The sequence below is a fragment of the Oncorhynchus kisutch genome, linkage group LG9 (genome assembly GCF_002021735.2).
Source record: "Oncorhynchus kisutch isolate 150728-3 linkage group LG9, Okis_V2, whole genome shotgun sequence".
Classification (NCBI taxonomy): domain Eukaryota; kingdom Metazoa; phylum Chordata; class Actinopteri; order Salmoniformes; family Salmonidae; genus Oncorhynchus; species Oncorhynchus kisutch.
In genome coordinates this window covers 10,993,321-11,013,646 of record NC_034182.2, presented here as the reverse complement: position 1 = coordinate 11,013,646, position 20,326 = coordinate 10,993,321, and the positions used below count along the sequence as shown (strand labels likewise).

Sequence of the window (20,326 nt, the reverse complement as noted above, 5' to 3'; positions counted from 1 at the left end):
AGTGCTAAGTGGCACACCCACATCTGGGATATTCATGTCCTACTCTAAGAGTCACACCTCTAAAATAATTGGAGGAGGACAGTGCTCTCTTTCTCTCTCTCTCTCTCTCTCTCTCTCTCTCTCTCTCTCTCTCAGTGCTCTCTCTCTCTCTCTCTCTTTCTCTCTCTCTCTCTCTCTCTCTCTCTCTCTCTCTCTCTCTCTCTCTCTCTCTCTCTCTCTCTCTCTCTCTCTCTCAGTGCTCTCTCTCTATCTCTCTCTCTCTCTCTCAGTGCTCTCTCTCTCTCTCTCTCTCTCAGTGCTCTCTCTCTCTCTCTCTCTCTCTCTCTCTCTCGCTCTCTCTCTCTCTCACTCTCTCTCTCTCTCTCTCTCTCTCTCTCTCTCTCTCGCTCTCTCTCTCGCTCTCTCTCTCTCTCGCTCTCTCTCTCTCTCTCTCTCTCTCTCTCTCTCTCTCTCTCTCTCTCTCTCTCTCTCTCTCTCTCGCTCTCGCTCTCTCTCTCTCTCTCTCTCTCGCTCTCTCTCTCTCTCTCTCTCTCTCTCTCTCTCTCTCTCTCAGTGCTCTCTCAGTGCTCTCTCTCTCTCTCTCGCTCTCGCTCTCTCTCTCGCTCTCTCTCTCTGTCTCTCTCTCTCTCTCTCTCTCTCTCTCTGTCTCTCTCTCTCTCTCTCTCTCTCTCTCTCTCAATAATCAATTCATGCTAATTAGCTACACTGTGCCACTGTTTTTTTACAAATACTCTGTCGATCTGCAACAAACAGTGCTTTCTCTGCCATATGGAACCCTATGGCAGTATTCATTCACTGGTTTGTTAGCTATAATACAGACGGGTGTGTCTGTAGGCAGCTGAGGATGCATTTACAGTAACTGAAGGTCAGTGTGTGTGTGTGTGTGTGTGTGTGTCGATTTTGGCATACATTCTGGAGTTCTATTAGATTGGTTTGGACGTGGTGTAGGCAGCCAACAATGAAGGCATGCCTGTGACTTGTCCTGTCCACTCTGGATATGTCATATGCATGGCAACAATAACGCCACACAGTGAGGCCATTTTAAGACATCTCAGGTCAGTTTAAACCATGTGTATTTAGATGTCAATCAGCTCAGCATTTGCTGTAGTACCCCGACTTCCACTCTCTCTATCTCCCCCTCTCTTTCCCCCCACCTCATTCTGTTTTCTGTGATACTGTGAAGGACATCACACTGCTTGCTGAAAAGCTATATATTCACTGGTGCAAGTGGAACACATCCCCATTTGCGACACCACCCCCAGTTCTCTCTCTATTTCTCTCTGTCCCCCTTCTGCTCCTCTCCACCCTCTCCTCCTCTCTCCCCCTCTCCTCTCCTCCTCTCTCCCCCTCTCCTCTCCACCCTCTCCCGCTCTCCTCTCCACCCTCTCCCCCTCTCCTCCTCTCTCCCCCTCTCCTCTCCACCCTCTCCCCCTCTCCTCTCCTCCTCTCTCCCCCACTGCTCTCCACCCTCTCCTCACCACCCTCTTCCCCTCTCCTCCTCTCTCCCCGCTCCTCTCCACCCTCTCCTCTCCACCCTCTACTCTCCCCCCTCTCCCCCTCTCCTCTCCACCCTCTCCTCTCCACCCTCTCCCCCTCTCCTCCTCTCTCCCCCGCTCCTTTCCACCCTCTCCTCTCCTCCTCTCTCCCCCTCTCCTCTCCTCCTCTCTCCCCCTTGGCCATGGCCACTGATCCTTAGAGAAAGTCTTCATCTTGTCTAGGTTTCCATCAGTCAGCTCAATACCTAATTTCATCTCAATGAACTCCTATTGATCACCAGGTTTCTCAGGCATACCGCTGCTACTGGGGAAAGGGCTAAACTGATCGCAGAATGATCTATCTAGATTGGACCATTTGTTGACAGTTATCTCACGTCGCTGTAATAAGAGGTTTTCCTTACCACTTTGAGAATAGGTAGATGTCCTACCTTTACTAGTCCTGTGGGTAGTAGTCTTCCACACGGTGGTCTGGTCCAGTTGGGAAAAGCTCATCATAGCTGAAGTAACTGAATGAACTGTCACTTCGTAAACTGAAGCTTGCTGGAAACAGTCCACCGTGACCACCGTGTTCCCTCTCTGAGCTTTACTGGAAACAGTCCACCATGACCATCGTGTTCCCTCTCTGAGCTTTACTGGAAACAGTCCACCTTGACCACCGTGTTCCCTCTCTGAGCTTTACTGGAAACAGTCCACCATGACCACTGTGTTCCCTCTCTGAGCTTTACTGGAAACAGTCCACCGTGACCACCGTGTTCCCTCTCTGAGCTTTACTGGAAACAGTCCACCATGACCACCGTGTTCCCTCTCTGAGCTTTACTGGAAACAGTCCACCATGACCACCGTGTTCCCTCTCTGAGCTTTACTGGAAACAGTCCACCATGACCACCGTGTTCCCTCTCTGAGCTTTACTGGAAACAGTCCACCATGACCACCGTGTTCCCTCTCTGAGCTTTACTGGAAACAGTCCACCGTGACCACCGTGTTCCCTCTCTGAGCTTTACTGGAAACAATCCACCGTGACCACCGTGTTCCCTCTCTGAGCTTTACTGGAAACAGTCCACCATGACTTTACTGGATGAAAGGACCAAAGAGAGACTCTGGTATAAATGATTCATCATAGCATGCTTTGCTTTCATCGTGGTAGTGTTGTGCTAGACTGTCAGTGTTATTTCACGGGAATGTACAAGCCTGATTGGTAATTATCAACTCAATTACCTCACAAGGTCTTCTCAGTGTACAGGTAGCATGAGTCAGTGTATCTAAGCACTATTGGGTCTGCAAACCTTTCATCACGAATTGCTATCAGCAGGTTTGATGAAAGGATGCTCATGACAAAGCAAAGGAAAAAGATCACTTTTGGTAGTGGTTGTGGTACATAATGAGTCACAGATTGATTTGTTAATCAATGGAATGGACATTTCTAATTACAAAGGTTCAATTGATAAAATTACCATATGTAATAACACATTTGTGATGTATAATTTCTTTCTTCAAGAGAATGTCCAGGTGCCAAGTGGTTATGTTAGATATTTCCCTTAGCCAAAATGAAGCCTGCATTTAAACCACCATTTTCTAATTCAGACATTAACCTACAATGACATAGTCTGTCTTCTGCTCTTCGTATTCTAAAACATTAGGTAATTGAGTCCTGGTATAATGTAATCTAATAGCCATTGGTTAACAGCAGGATATGACCCAGAAGGACCAGCCTTGGCAATAAAGATCTACTGACTACTTGATGTTAATCAGCTTGCTCCACAGTAGCCCATTAGATTGGTTTTGAAGGGAGGTATATTTAGGCTCCACTCATGTTATTTATTTGCTTTGGGAACATAACGTACACTGGATCCATCCAGGAATTGGTGCATTCATTTGATCATTGGAAGTGGGTTTGAAAGAGTAGGTTATAGTACTATGTAATACAGTGAGCTCCAAAAGTATTGGGACAGTGACAATTCTTTTGTTTTGGATCTGTACTCCAGCGCTTTGAAATGATACAATTACTATGAGGTTAAAGTGTAGACTGTCAGCTTTCATTTGAGATTATTTTGTTTTTCAGCAGAAATGAATGGGAAATTATGTTTTGTGTCATGTTGGAGTCACTTTTATTGTAAATAAGAATCATTCATGTGGATGCTACCCAGTGGTGACCCATTATTCAGGGCAGAGCTGGGCTAGCCAGCAGAAAATACAGAGTGTTGCGCCTGATTGGCTCAGTTTTCTGTCATGATTGGCTCAGTTTTCTGTCACCCATGGGACATTACGTCATCCCCGATTCAAGGTTAGCGCTCGAAAAATGTTACCCCTTGGGTTCTGCCATAGAGTTAATATTAGAAGTGCCCGTCCAAGAAGGCTCAAGGTCATTGGTTACAGATAGAATGACATCATATCACATTATATCTAGAGTAGCTTTGATTGGACTGATCATGTCAACATCATACTGCCAAAGTCTTAGCAAGCAGTCATCACCATGAATCAAGTGACAATCAAATCTTTTTCAGTCCTCGTCATATGAAGAGAAATTAGAGATAAAACGTCTCGGTGCTGATCGGCCATTGGACATAAACATTACACAACAAGTTGGAAATCGCAAATTCAACAATGAGGGGTTTGGGAAGGAATCAGTGGCTAACTGTGAGTTCAAGACAACTGGGAACTTGGGAAAACAACGAGCTACGGCTGGGATAATACGTTTTGAACAGTCATTCAACTCGGAATTGTAAGTTCAGCATCTTTCTCTTTGATGACAACATTTGCCCAATGAAGGACCGCCTCGCCACTTTCCTGTTCAATCAAAATCAAATCAAATGTATTTGTCACATACACATGGTTAGCAGATGTTAATGCGAGTGTAGCGAAATGCTTGTGCTTCTAGTTCCGACAATGCAGTAATAACCAACGAGTAATCTAACCTAACAATTCCAAAACTAATACCTTATACACACAAGTATAAAGGGATAAAGAATATGTACATAAAGATGTGAATGAGTGATGGTACAGAACGGCATAGGCAAGATGCAGTAGATGGTATCGAGTACAGTATATACATATGAGATAAGTGATGTAGGGTATGTAAAAAAAAGTGTCATAGATAAAGTGGCTAGTGATACATGTATTACATAAATATGCAGTAGATGATATAGAGTACAGTATATACATATACATATGAGATGAATAATGTAGGATATGTAAAGGATATTAAGTAGCATTGTTTAAAGTGGCTAGTGATATATTTTACATCATTTCCCATCAATTCCCATTATTAAAGTGGCTGAAGTTGAGTCACTAACTCCATGTTAGTGGTGGCTGTTTAACAGTCTGATGGCCTTGAGATAGAAGCTGTTTTTCAGTCTCTCGGTCCCTGCTTTGATGCACCTGTACTGACGTCGCCTTCTGGATGATAGCGGGGTGAACAGGCAGTAGCTCGGGTGGTTGTTGTCATTGATGATCTTTTTGGCCTTCCTGTGACATCGGGTGGTCACAACGTGAGTCCAAAAATGTGTTGCGCTGCTTCATACATTTTATAGGATGCCAGAGAGATATGTATACTGTAGCTAAAGTAATACTAATTGTATGCTGTGTAGTATGCTGTTAGTAGCCCATGTACCTCACCTTAATAATTTGGTTTATTTTCACCAACGCGGTATTGTAAACACATCGTTCGTGGCCGGTGTCTGCTTGTTTGCCTATAACCTGTTTTTAGAGAAATGTAATCATTGAATATTGTAAGAGCTTTCATTGTCTGTTTTATATGTTAGAACGGCCCAGGTTCTGAATTCTGTCGCTGTACATTTCAAAAGTGCCGAACAAATAGTTATATTGACTACGTCCGTCGTCTCTCGCTCATTAATGTCTTAATCGAAATTACGGATTGCCTCTTATCCGCTTGTCGTCTCCTTATGCCATAGTTGGTACATCTCAATTGTCGGTAGAAACCACATTTGTTTAAGCAAGTCAGCCATGTTAAGCAAGTCAGCCATCAGCCGTGTTTTTTTTTTTAAGCAGTAAACGAGGCTGAATGAACTGTAGCAGTGGTAAGGTGTTGGGACTGCTGTTGGGACTCTGCTGTTGGGACAGCTTTATGTGGGCCCTAACAGTTTGTGGGAACCGTTTGTCACCGTTATAGTGCAGTTCGTGTATTGTTTAGTGTTGTGTTGTTGCTTTGCTGGCAGGCATCCCACATTCCTTTTTGTTTGCCCCACCAATATTTACATGCTAAAATAGCCACTGATGCTACCATGATTACAGACAGTCCTGAATTAATCGTGAATAATGATGAGTGAGAAAGTTACAGACGCACAAATGTCATACCCCCAAGACATGCGAATCTCTCACCATTACAATAACAGGGGAGGTTAGCATTTTTGTGGGGATATGCTTATAACTTTCTCGCTCATCATTATTCATGATTCATTCAGGACTATCTGTAGTCATGGTAACATCCACATGAATGTAGAAGTGTTTAGAAACATTTTCTACAGTATAAGTGACTCCAAGATGACAAAATACATTATTTACCATTGATTTCTATTGGGCACAAAATAATCTGAAACACAACCAAAACAAACAGCAAATGCATCCAACAAATGTGTAGAGTCACAAGCCTGATATAGTCCTTGACTGCTAGGAATATGGGACCAAATACTTAACTTTTTACTACTTTAATACACATTTAAGTGAATTTGTCCCAGTCTGCACTTGTATAACTTCAAATCCAAAGTGCTGGAGTACAGAGCCAAAATAACTTCAAATGTTTCACTGTCCCAACACTTTTGGAGCTTCCTGTATATGTACTGTGCTGTATGTTTACAGAGCTACTTCATTGGGCAAATGCAATCTCAAATGGAGAGGGAGAGAGTATAGGCCAGGGAGGGAGGGAGGGAGCGAGAGAGAGAGAGAGATAAGTGTTTAAGGAATATCAGTAACTGTTTAAGAGTCCTTGAAGTGAGCATTTTCCATTTCCTGTGTAAAGTGCACCAGTGTCTGGGAGGAGCTGGGTGGAGTAATAACAAGCTATCTACAATTGACAGGTCAATCTACACCTCTCTGCTATACATTCCTTTATCTAAGCCTGTAAAGCCTCCCTCACTCTATAGCTATACATTTCACACGTATTACATCATGCTACATACACACACCTGTATCTAAATCTACCCCATATTCCTCTCTGCTATACCTATTACACACACACGCGCCTTTGTGGCCCTAACCGACTTAGAGTACTGCTGTGTTATCGACTATATTCTCACCACTCAACATTTTCCTAAATCCATCTGTCTCGCCATCCTATAACATGGTCCAATAGTCTTTATATTGTTTAATAAACCCTAGGCTATCAGTGATAGTGTAATGAGCTTATTGGAGTGCATTGTCTCTCTACTTCATTGTCTCTCTCTTCTTGCATAAAAAAAAAAAACTTCAGCGAGCAGGTCTTTCTAATCGACCTGGCCGGGGTATCCTGGAAGGATATTGACCTCATCCCGTCAGTAGAGGATGCCTGGTTGCTCTTCAAAAGTGCTTTCCTCTCCATCTTAAATAAGCATGCCCCGTTCAAAATATGTAGAACTAAGAACAAATATAGCCCTTGGTTCACCCCAGACTTGACTGCCCTTGACCAGCACAAAAACATTGTGGCATTCTGCATTAGCATCGAATAGCCCCTGCGATATGCAACTTTTCAGGAAAGTCAGGAGCCAATATACTCAGTCAGTTAGGAAAGCTAAGGCTAGCTTTTTCAAACAGAAATTTGATTCCTGTAGCACTAATTCCCAAAAGTTTTACCCCTACCCCGGCCAACATCTCAGCACCCCCTGCAGCAAACTCTGGCAATCACTATGGGGGTGCCACAGGGTTCAATTCTCGGGACAACTCTTTTCTCTGTATATATCAATGATGTCGCTCTTGCTGCTGCTGATTCTCTGATCCACCTCTACACAGACTACACCATTCTGTATACATCTGCCCCTTCATTGGAGACTGTGCGAACAAACCTCCAAACGAGCTTCAACGCCATACAACACTCCTTCCGTGGCCTCCAACTGCTTTTAAATGCTAGTAAAACTAAGTGCATGCTCTTCAACCAATCGCTGCCTGCACCCTCCTGCCCGACTAGCATCACTACTCTGGACAGTTCTGACTTAGAATATGTGGACAACTACAAATACCTAGGTGTCTGGTTAGACTGTAAACTCTCCTTCCAGACTCACATTAAGCATCTCCAATCCAAAATTCATTCATGCTGCCAAACATACCCTGGTAAAACTGACTATCCTTCCGATCCTTGACTTCGACAATGTCATTCACAAAATATCCCCCAACACTCTACTCAGCAAACTGGATGTAGTCTATCACAGTGCCATCCATTTTGTCACCAAAGCCCCTTATACCACCCACCACTGCGACCTGTATGCTTTCATTGGCTGGCCCTCACTACATATCCGTAGCCAATCCCACTGGTTCCAGGTCATCTATAAGTCTTTGCTAGGTAAAGCCCCGCCTTATCTCAGCTCACTGGTCACCATAGCAACACCCACCCATAGCACGCGCTCCAGCAGGTATATTGCACTGGTCATCCTCAAAGCCAACACTTCCTTTGGCCACCTTTCCTTCCAGTTCTCTGCTGCTAATGACTGAAACAAATTGCAAAAATCTCTGAAGCTGGAGTCTTATATCTCCCTCTCTAACTTTAAGCAGCAGGTGTCAGAGCAGCTTACCGATCACTGTACCGTGCTTCTACACCTGCATTGCTTGCTGTTTGGGGTTTTAGGCTGGGTTTCTGTACAGCACTTTGAGATATCAGCTGATGTACGAAGGGCTATATAAATAAATTTGATTTGATTTGATTTGACTGTACCTGTACACAGCCAATCTGTAAATAGCACACCCAACTACCTCACCCCCATATTATTACTTACCTTCTTGCTCTTTTGCACCCCAGTATCTCTACTTGCACATCATCATCTGCACATCCATCACTCCAGTATTAATGCTAAATTGTAATTATTTTGCCTCTATGGCCTATTTATTGCCTTACCCCCTACTCTTCTACATTTGCACACATTTTACAGAGATTTTTCTATTTTTCTTTTCTATTGTGTTATTGACTGTACGTTTGTTGATGTGTAACTCTGAGTTGTTGTTTTTTGTTGCACTGCTTTATCTTGGCCAGGTCGCAGTTGTAAATGAGAACTTGTTCTCAACTGGCCTACCTGGTTAAATAAAGGTGAAATAAATAAAAAATAACTGAATGATTAATGTGTGACCCTTGTGACGGGCGTTTAAAATGGGAAAGGTTTTATAGTCACATGTTGGAAGCAAGGGCTGTTAAAGGGGAAGTAGGGGGAAAGATTTGTGTTTGATTGAAAAAAAATATGAAAAATTCAGCGTGCATTAGCACTGCTGTCAGGCTAAAAGCAGAAGCGCCCAACCTAACCCTCAACTCCCACGATGTCATACACAAACAACCAATGGGATGTATCCTTCTCCAGCTTGACAACTCTATTATGAGCTGTATATAATCAAGTCGTCCCTAGACGCTGATCCCAGGTCAGTTTATGTTCTAAGGCCTAATGGTTCATTTTAGAATGTGTGGGATGGTAGGCTGATCCTAGATCAGTGTCCGAGAGCCACTGACACCTGGACCTTACCTTGACAGGAAGCAAATGGATCCATGTCTGCATGTCTATTAATAAGGCATTCGTGTGAGTTATGGTATAGCTACTGACGGTCTATCATTGACTCTCAGAGCAAGGAGAATGGCTTAGATCTATTAGGAAATACCATTAGCCACACTTGGGCACCCAAATACATTATGTCTTTCCCACTGTGGGCTATAGTGTAGTTGGCTGGGAATCTATCCCTCATCTGATCATGCTGCTATTGTGCAGAATGATCTGAAATACTAAAGTAAGTACTTCTTCACACTTACTGTAGTGTGTCAGTGAATCTTTTCAGTTCATTGTGGATTCACTGTGGGCAAAAAAAAAGAAGTGAGGCCTACTTTGACTGAATGGCTAAAGTCTCACAGACCTTTCAAACCCCAGAGTGGATGAAATCCCTTAACAGTAGGCTAACTGTTTTCTTCAACAGCTACTGTAGCTGGGTTTTATCCAAATGGCACCCTATTCCCTACATAGTGCACTACTTTTGACCAATCAATCAATCAATCAAATGTATTTATAAAGCCTTTTTTACATCAGCCGATGTCACAAAGTGCTGTACAGAAACCCAGCCTAAAACCCCAAACAGCAAGCAATGCAGATGTAGAAGCACGGTGGCTAGGAAAAACTCCCTAGAAAGGCAGGAACCTAGAAAGAACCTGAGAGAGGAACCAGAATCTGAGGGTGGCCAGTCCTCTTCTGGCTGTGCCGGGTGGAGATTATAACATGGCCATTTAAGGCCAGATTGTTCTTCAAAATGTTCAAAGGTTCATAGATGACCGGCAGGGTCAAATAATAATCACAGTGGTTGTAGAGGGTGCAACAGGTCAGTACCTCAGGAGTAAATGTCAGTTGGCTTTTCATAGCCGAGCATTCAGAGGTCGAGACAGCAGGTGCGATAGAGAGAGAGAGCCAGAGTGTCGAATACAGCAGGTCCGGGACAAGGTGCACGTCCGGTGAACAGATCAGGGTTCCCTAGCCGCAGGCAGAACAGTTGAAACTGGAGCAGCAGCATGACCAGTTGGTCTAAGGACAGCCAGGAGTCATCAGGCCAAGTAGTCCTGAGGCATGGTCCTAGGGCTCAGGTCCTCCAGGAGGGGAGGAAGAGAGAATTAGAGGGAGCATACTTAAATTCACACAGGACACCAGATAAGACAGGAGAATTACACCTGATATAACAGACTGACCCTAGCCCCCCGGCACATAGACTATTGCAGCATAGATACTGGAGACTGAGACAGGGGGGGTCGGGGGACACTGTGGCCCTTGTGGCCCTTGTTGACCCTGTCAAATACCCCCAGACAGGGTCAACAAGGCAGGATATAACCACACCCACTTTGCCAAAGCACAGCCCACACACCACTAGAGGGACATCAACAGACCACCAACTTGCTACCCTGAGACAAGGCTGAGTATAGCCCACAAAGATCTCCTCCACCTGCACGAGCCTGAGGGGGCACAAAACCGGACAGGAAGATCGCGTCTCAACCCACTCAAGTGTCGCCCCCCCCCCCTCCTCAGCCCCCGTAATAGGGTCAAAGGCAGAGAATCCCAATGGAGGGAGGGGAGCTGGCCAGCCAGAGATAGCAAGGGCAGTTCGTCGCTCTAGTGCCTTGCCGTTCACCTTTGCACCCCAGGGCCAGACTATACTCAATCACATAGGACCTACTGAAGAGATGAGTCTTCAGTAAGGACTTAAATGTCGGGACCGTGTCTGCGTCACTCACATGGGTAGGCAGACCATTCCATAAAAATGGAGCTCTATAGGAGAAAGCACTGCTTCCAGCTGTTTGCTTAGAAATTCTAGGGACAATAAGGAGGCCTGCGTCTTGTGACCTGTAGGCATAGGACTCTTAAACAGTACGTGCAGGCATGTACGGCAGGACCAAATCGGACAGCTAGGTAGGAGCAAGCCTATGTAATGCTTCGTAGGTGAAATCAGCCAGGAGCCCTTTAGGGTGCCATTTGGGACACAGATGTCCCTGCAAATGATGGATTCTTCCTCTAGGTCACATGTTCACAGGCACTTAAGTGACGGCTGGAAAAAAATCTCTGGATGCCTGATGTCAGTCTGTATTCCCCACATAGAGCACAGGGATAGGCTGAATAATTCAACGATATGAGGCTGTGGTTCTCTCATAATTAACCCTTAGACTCCTGAGAGGGAGGGTGGAGAACAGTATCTCATAAGTGTTCCTAGTGTGGTTGTTGATGTAGTGGTTGGGGGGAAGAGGGAGACGATGTGACCTGACTGAAAGATTCATGTTAGTGTCCCTCCCTCCCTATCTCAGAACACCATCCATACATGACACCATCATATTACACACAGGGGCATGATGCTCCGAGTTGGAGACTGGGGAGGAAGCTACCCACCCTGCCTCCCAGCCTATCTCCTGTTCTGTTCCTGGTCCTGTCCACCCAACCCAAGGTTACCTTCCAGAGAGGGTGTACTTCAAAAGGCCTGTGTTGTGCTGCAGTGGGGTTCCTTCTTCAAAGTGCACTGGGTCTCCCACATCTGCAGCCCTCCTGGGCCCTGTATTGATTAGTGTCTGTTTAAGGCTGCTGAGCCAGGTGCTGCTAACCCTTAGCTAGCGAACTCTCTAACTCAGCTAATCGGGACACAGTGAGAGGGGCATACAAACACGGCACGCAGTAAGGATAAGGTGTATTGTGCTGATTTGATTGTGAGGCTCATGCAAAGTGTTTGATGCGAGTTAACCTGCAAAAACACCTCATCTGATAGATAGGTAATTTTTATTCATGTTATGTGTTTGCGTGATTACCTGTTGACTTATGGGGGTTTGATGATAGGGAGGACACTGTACACACGGATGGAGAATGGCGACACTGTGCTATGTAGAGTTGTTAGCCTACTGGCAGTGGGACTACAGGCCTGTTGTGGGGGGGGGGGGGGGGGGGCTCCAGCTGTTTCTCATTAGAGACACCCCTACAGAGAAGAAGATGGATACAATACATAACACTGTGTATGTGAGACGCATATAGACAGATAACTGCCAAAGTAAAGGAAACCCCAACATAAAGTGTCTTAATAGGGCGTTTGGCCGCCACGAGCCAGAACTGCTTCAATGCGCCTTGTCATAGATTCTACAAGTGTCTGGAACTCTATTGGAGAGATGTGACACCGTTCTTCCATGAGAAATTCCATAATTTGGTGTTTTGTTGATGGTGGTGGAAAACGCTGTCTCAGGCGCCGCTCCAGAATCTCTCTTAAGTGTTCAATTGGTTTGCAATGGTGGTGTTTCCTTTTGAGATCCCTATTTCAAAGTCACTGAGATCTCTTCTTATAGTCATGGTAGTCAAGATAATGGACAACTGGGCATGACCCTAAGCATGATGGGATGTTAATTAACTCAGGAACCACACGTGTGTGGACTCACCTGCTTTCAATATACTTTGTATCCCTCTTTTACTCAAGTGTTTAATTTATTTTGGCAGTTACATGTACAGTGCAATGTCTACAGAATGAATTGTCCTTGAATCCCCAGACCACTCCAATCCCCTCCCTCCAGCCCACCTCCTCTTGCCCACGGGGGAGGGGGGGGGCAGCTATAGTCCAGAGGTCCCCCACTGTCACTGACCAGACAGGAGAAAATGCTGTGAGTTTAGTGTGGCGACGCTAAGATAGGACAACTGTGGTCACCAACCCGTGTCCTGGGAGAGTTATAGGAAGTGCAGGTATTTGTTCTAGCCCAGCACCCTGATTCAAGCATTCCATAATTATCAAGACCTTAGTTACAGTAGTTGAATCGGGTGTGTTTTAGAGCTGGGCTGGAATAAAATCCTGCATCATGCATACTAGGGGGTAGAAGAGAGGCTGTGTATCTAACCGGAGTGTGTGTGTGTCCAGGGCCGTTGACCAGTGTTTCTCTCCACAGGTGCTGTGCTAGTCTGGCACGGGTCAGATGGCTCCTGACAGATCCAAGATGGCGTGAAAGGGAGCGTTTAACAGGGTGTCACTGTGCCAGCGCATGGCCCTGTGTGAGCTCAAAGAGCTGCTAATGATGACATCGCCCCTGTTAACGAGTGTGTCAGAGGAGTCTGTCTGAGGGAGAGGGGACGGGGGAAAGGCTACTGTCTGTCCGTTGTGAAGAGAACAGACGAGTGAAGAAGGGTAGAGAGACAGGGCAGTAATGGTGAATCCGTCTATTGTCTTGGGAAACGCCTGCCCGTGAGAACGGTTGCTGAATACTGCTGTTGTGTATGTGAGTGTCCACTTATGTAACATAGATCAAATAAAGCTCGTAGGTCACTTTCATTCGACCCCTTTGGTTGATGTGTGTTGTTTGGTCTGTTGATACCTCAGCGGAAAGCTATGTGAATCCTTGGCACTGGCAGTCTACAACACTGGCTAGCTCTACGGGGAGGGACAGTGCATGAAACTCAGAGGTACGGCCCATTACTGGTCTCTTAGAGTAGTTGTCTAAAGACACAAAGGGGAGAAGAAAAAAGGTGAGATAAAGAGAAATGGAAGAGGGAGGGAGATAGAGGGGGACTGTATAACAGGCAAAGTGCAAGAACCAATTTCAAAAAGCTAATATCTCTCCCATTCTTCTCTGTCAGGCTGGCTGTGAGGGAAAGAGAGAGAGAGAGGTTGGGAGAAAGTAAAATAGTTTGTGATTATAGTAATCAACAAAGCTACTTTCCCTGCCATCCTCTCTGCAGACCGTGGTATCCTATGGGATAATAAAGACTGAGACTGTCTGTCTCAGAGGAGCAGACAGTCTGTCTCCCTCCGCGGGGTGTCGTCTCTTAGTCAGTCTCCGTGGTCCAGTCCCGTGTGGCTCAGTTGGTAGCGCATGGTGCTAGCAACGCCAGGGTTGTAGGTTCGATTACTGGAATTTTACAATGCTGGAAATCTACGTGTAAAAAGGATTTTGCGCTGCTTGCTTAGCGAGTAACACGTCCTTGCGATTTGGCCCAAATCTGGCTCCAACTCGGGACCTCTGTCTCACAAACACACGTGACCATCCTCCCTCAAGGGTCTTAGCTGATCGTGCCACCTAAAAAGCTAGCTAAGGAGGCAACAAAAGCGGGACACCTTAAGGCTGAGGAGTACGTTTCACACATCCCCGTGTGCTACATATGTACTCACTACCATGAGTCGCTCTGGATCAGTGTTCGCTAAATGACAAAACATTCTCTCTCTCTCTCTCTCTCTCTCTTTCTTGGAGCGTTACACCTCCCGTTTGCATGAGGGGGGCCAAGGGCTGGTGGACATTGGGTCCAGGGTGACAGCTTCCTGTGCTTTGATTGTTCACCGAGATGTTTCAAAGCCAGGGGCATGGATAATGGAGGAGCCACATTTTCACAACCCACTTATCCAGATCAGAGTGCTGACCTCTGCCAGCCTGTGAGAGCGTGGTTCACTAGGTCGGGTGATCAGAGTGCTGACCTCTGCCAGCTTGTGAGAGCGTGGTTCACTAGGTCGGGTGATCAGAGTGCTGACCTCTGCCAGCCTGTGAGAGTGTGGTTCACTAGGTCGGGTGATCAGAGTGCTGACCTCTGCCAGCCTGTGAGAGCGTGGTTCACTAGGTCGGGTGATCAGAGTGCTGACCTCTGCCAGCCTGTGAGAGCGTGGTTCACTAGGTCGGGTGATCAGAGTGCTGACCTCTGCCAGCTTGTGAGAGCGTGGTTCACTAGGTCGGGTGATCAGAGTGCTGACCTCTGCCAGCCTGTGAGAGCGTGGTTCACTAGGTCGGGTGATCAGAGTGCTGACCTCTGCCAGCCTGTGAGAGCGTGGTTCACTAGGTCGGGTGATCAGAGTGCTGACCTCTGCCAGCCTGTGAGTGCGTGGTTCTCTAGGTCGGGTGATCAGAGTGCTGACCTCTGCCAGTTTGTGAGAGCGTGGTTCACTAGGTCGGGTGATCAGAGTGCTGACCTCTGCCAGCCTGTGAGAGCGTGGTTCACTAGGTCGGGTGACCTGTAAAAAGGGTGGAAATCTGCCAGTGTCGTGGTGGAGGATTCCGTCATTGGGGCGGCAGGGTAGCCTCGTGGTTAGAGCGTTGGACTAGTAACCGGAAGGTTGCAAGTTCAAATCCCTGAACTGACAAGGTACAAATCTGTCGTTCTGCCCCTGAACAGGCAGTTAACCCACTGTTCCTAGGCCGTCATTGAAAATAAGAATTTGTTCTTACCTGACTTGCCTAGTTAAATAAAGGTTAAAAAAAGGAGGCTGCTGCAGCAGGTGGTGGAGGACTCCTCCATAAGGAGGCTGCTGCAGCAGGTGGTGGAGGGCTCCTCCATAAGGAGGCTGCTGCAGCAGGTGGTGGAGGGCTCCTCCATAAGGAGGCTGCTGCAGCAGGTGGTGGAGGGCTCCTCCATAAGGAGGCTGCTGCAGCAGGTGGTGGAGGGCTCCTCCATAAGGAGGCTGCTGCAGCAGGTGGTGGAGGATTCCTCCATAAAGAGGCTGCTGCAGCAGGTGGTGGAGGGCGTCCATTCTGCACTGCCGTGCTTGTTTAGAGAGACGCTGGGGATTAAGCCGAGACTGGACCGTCGGGGGAACACCAGGAGGGTGAGGGAATGATCCTATAGTTCAAGACTCCGGGCTGAGAATGGGCTGAGGGCAACACGGTGGCTGGGGGGATTTGGGACCTGGCTATTCTCTGAGAGGATGTTTGTGCTCCCTGTATACGCCTCCGATTAGAAAAAGCGTACTGTTGATCCACTGTGGAGGATAATTCACTGGGTTACTACTAGGAACTGATACGTGTCGCACCTTGATCCATCGTGGGGGGGGGGGGGGGGGGGGGGGCATCAGAGGGTTCTATGTACAGTGGACGAGGAGGGGGCTTAGTTTTTAACTTTCTAGGTACGTTCAAGTAAAGTGAGGTTTTAGCCTTTAATGATGTAACTATTGGGCCAATAAAGGTAGTATTTTATTTTTCTAAGTTGAGTGGGTGACGGAGATGGCCCTAAGGTACTGTGTCAGCAGGATGTCTCTCTGAAAGTAGGACACAAAACAGTGGAACAGATTTCTTAGTGATGCCTGAAGAGTACTGTAGGACTATATGAGTGAGTGGCACAGATTTCTTGGGTGCACAGATTTCTATGTAACACCTGGACAATGAGTGAGTGTAGCTGGTTAGAGACCTCTGAATGACTGGAACATCTGTTTGTGATGAGAATCGGAGTGAAGAAGGGGACTAAACAGACCCAGTTTACTGTAGCAATGTTATAATGACACACTCACACGTCACACACACTTCAGACGCCACAAGTCTGTTATTGTCTGTGGTATTGTTTACTTTCTGTCATATTGGAGATTCCAGGAAACGACTCTGGTTGATCATCAATATATTGAGAGGCTAATATCACTTACATGGTACATGATGTAATCTGATGTCCTCCCCTGTGCTTTCTCTCTCTCTCTCTTCTCTCTCTCTCTCTCTCTCTCTCTCTCTCTTCTCTCTCTCTCTCTTCTCTCTCTCTCTCTCTCTCTCTTCTCTTTCTCTCTCTCTCTCTCTCTCTCTCTCCTCTCTCTCTCTCTCTCTCTTCTCTCTCTCTCTCTCTCTCTTCTCTCTCTCTCTTCTCTCTCTCTCTCTCTCTCTCTCTCTCTCTCTCTCTCTCTTCTCTCTCTCTCTCTCTCTCTCTCTCTCTCTCTCTCTCTCTCTCTCTCTCTCTCTCTCTCTCCTCTCTCTCTCTCTCTCTCTCTCTCTCTCTCTCTCTCCACTCTCTCTCTCTCTCTCTTCTCTCTCTCTCCACTCTCTCTCTTTCTCTCTCTTCTCTCTCTCTCCACTCTCTCTCTCTCTCTCTCTCTCGCACACTCTCTCTCACACTCTCGCGCTCTCTCTCTCTCTGAGACGAGGACAAACCTAAAACAGAGAGAGAGAAGGAGAGAGAGAGAGAGAGAGAAGACAGAGAAGAGAGAAAGCACATGGGATGACATGGGATGACGACGTCTCAGAAAGTCTGCCTCTCTGTGGAAACCAATACCAACCTGCGGGTTTGAACTGCCATGTTTTCAACCGGGCCCACCCTTGTAGAGGGGCGGATTTAAGAACCATTCCATCACTACTGTTACCACCAACCACCATCTTTGGATGAAGACCATAGACTGTGTTTGACTGCTTGACCAGGCATCCCTGAGTGTGTCTGTGTTTGTCTGTTGGAAAGAGCCCAAACCCTCCATGTGCTCTTAATACCTCTCTAGACTACAGCCCTAAACCCTCCTATGTGCTCCAAATAACTCTCTAGATTACAGCCCTAAACCCTCCCATGTGCTCTTAATACCTCTCTAGACTGCAGCCCTAAACCCTCCCATGTGCTCTTAATACCTCTCTAGACTGCAGCCCTAAACCCTCTGTGTGCTCTTAATACCTCTCTAGACTGCAGCCCTAAACCCTCCCATGTGCTCTTAATACCTCTCTAGACTGCAGCCCTAAACCCTCCCATGTGCTCTTAATACCTCTCTAGACTGCAGCCCTAAACCCTCCCATGTGCTCTTAATACCTCTCTAGACTAAAGCCCTAAACCCTCCGTGTGCTCTTAATACCTCTCTAGACTAAAGCCCTAAACCCTCCATGTGCTCTTAATACCTCTCTAGACTAAAGCCCTAAACCCTCCCATGTGCTCTTAATACCTCTCTAGATTACAGCCCTAAACCCTCCCATGTGCTCTTAATACCTCTCTAGACAAAAGCCCTAAACCCTCCATGTGCTCTTAATACCTCTCATGGCTACAGCCCTAAAGCCTCTGCGCTCTTAATACCTCTCTTGACTAAAGCCTCTCTGTGTTTCTCCCTGACTAGAGCATCCTAGCAGTACGTCTGCTGACTCACCCTCTTCCTGTAAATGATGTCATTTATTTATCTTTTGAAGGAGCAGAGAAAGTGTCCTGTCCTCTGAGGAATAATATACCGAGACATCTCCTCTCCTCTGAGGAATAATATACTGAGACAACTCCTCTCCTCTCCTCTGAGGAATAATATACCGAGACACCTCCTCTCCTCTCCTCTGAGGAATAATATACTGAGACATCTCCTCTCCTCTCCTCTGAGGAATAATATACTGAGACACCTCCTCTCCTCTCCTCTGAGGAATAATATACTGAGACATTTCCTCTCCTCTCCTCTGAGGAATAATATACTGAGACACCTCCTCTCCTCTCCTCTGAGGAATAATATACTGAGACACCTCCTCTCCTCTCCTCTGAGGAATAATATACTGAGACATCTCCTCTCCTCTGGGGAATAATATACTGAGACACCTCCTCTCCTCTGGGGAATAATATACTGAGACACCTCCTCTCCTCTGGGGAATAATATACTGAGACATCTCCTCTCCTCTGGGGAATAATATACTGAGACACCTCCTCTCCTCTCACCACTTCCTGACATCAAAAAGCAGGAATTCCTGTCAATGACTATAACAAACTTAAACGTGCATACCAGGTGACCAGTTTGTAAACATTTGTACCACTGCTGTCTCTGGCCTTGGTGCTGAAATACTAACAGTCATGCTGAAGCGTTAGCCCACGGATGCAGTTCAACATGATCTCTATCCCATGGAATGTCTGTTTGAAACACTGCTCATATTGGCTACCACACAATTGAGCCAATGTTTCATGTTGGTTAGAAGTGCACTACACAGGGAATACATAGGGTCTCATTTGAGACATAACCACACTAGGATAATGTCTGTCCTAGTCAGACAGAGACAATCACACTAGGATAATGTCTGTCCTAGCCAGTCAGAGACAGTCACACTAGGATAATGTCTGTCCTAGCCAGGCAGAGACAGTCACACTAGGATAATGTCTGCCCTAGTCAGACAGAGACAATCACACTAGGATAATGTCTGTCCTAGCCAGGCAGAGACAGTCACACTAGGATAATGTCTGTCCTAGCCAGGCAGAGACAGTCACACTAGGATAATGTCTGTCCTAGCCAGGCAGAGACAGTCACACTAGGATCATGTCTGTCCTAGCCAGGCAGAGACAGTCAAACTAGGATAATGTCTGTCCTAGCCAGGCAGAGACAGTCACACTAGGATAATGTCTGTCCTAGCCAGGCATAGACAGTCACACTAGGATAATGTCTGTCCTAGCCGGGCAGAGACAGTCACACTAGGATCATGTCTGTCCTAGCCAGGCAGAGACAGTCACACTAGGATCATGTCTGTCCTAGCCAGGCAGAGACAGTCACACTAGGATAATGTATGTTCTAGCCAGACAGAGACAGGACACACTAGGATAATGTCTGTCCTAGCCAGACAGAGACAGGACACACTAGGATAATGTCTGTCCTAGCCAGACAGAGACAGTCACACTAGGATCATGTCTGTCTTAGCCAGGCAGAGACAGTCACATTAGGATAATGTCTGTCCCAGCCAGACAGAGACAGTCACACTAGGATCATGTCTGTCCTAGCCAGACAGAGACAATCACACTAGGATCATGTCTGTCCTAGCCGGACAGAGACAGTCACACTGGGATAATGTCTGTCCTAGCCAGATAGAGACATTCACACTAGGATCATTCATGTCTGTCCTAGCCAGGCAGAGACAGTCACACTAGGATCATGTCTGTCCTAGCCAGGCAGAGACAGTCACACTAGGATCATTCATGTCTGTCCTACCCAGGCAGAGACAGTCACAGGATCATGTCTGTCCTAGCCAGGCAGAGACAGTCACACTAGGATCATTCATGTCTGTCCTAGCCAGGCAGAGACAGTCACACTAGGATCATGTCTGTCCTAGCCAGGCAGAAACAATCACACTAGGATCATTCATGTCTGTCCTAGCCAGGCAGAGACAGTCACACTAGGATCATGTCTGTTCTAGCCAGGCAGAAACAATCACACTAGGATCATGTCTGTCCTAGCCAGGCAGAGACAGTCACACTAGGATCATGTCTGTCCTAGCCAGACAGAGACAGTCACACTGGGATAATGTCTGTCCTAGCCAGATAGAGACATTCACACTAGGATCATTCATGTCTGTCCTAGCCAGGCAGAGACAGTCACACTAGGATCATGTCTGTCCTAGCCAGGCAGAGACAGTCACACTAGGATCATTCATGTCTGTCCTAGCCAGGCAGAGACAGTCACACTAGGATCATGTCTGTCCTAGCCAGGCAGAGACAATCACACTAGGATCATTCATGTCTGTCCTAGCCAGGCAGAGACAGTCACACTAGGATCATGTCTGTTCTAGC

At 46.6% G+C, this 20,326-nt stretch overlaps 1 protein-coding gene across 2 annotated transcripts in view; it reads left to right on the top strand.

The window, feature by feature from the left end:
* Nucleotides 1-20,326, top strand: part of LOC109896742 (protein bicaudal D homolog 1) — a 38,773-nt gene that overhangs the window by 1,455 nt on the left and 16,992 nt on the right. The gene's annotated exons all lie outside the window — the stretch shown is intronic.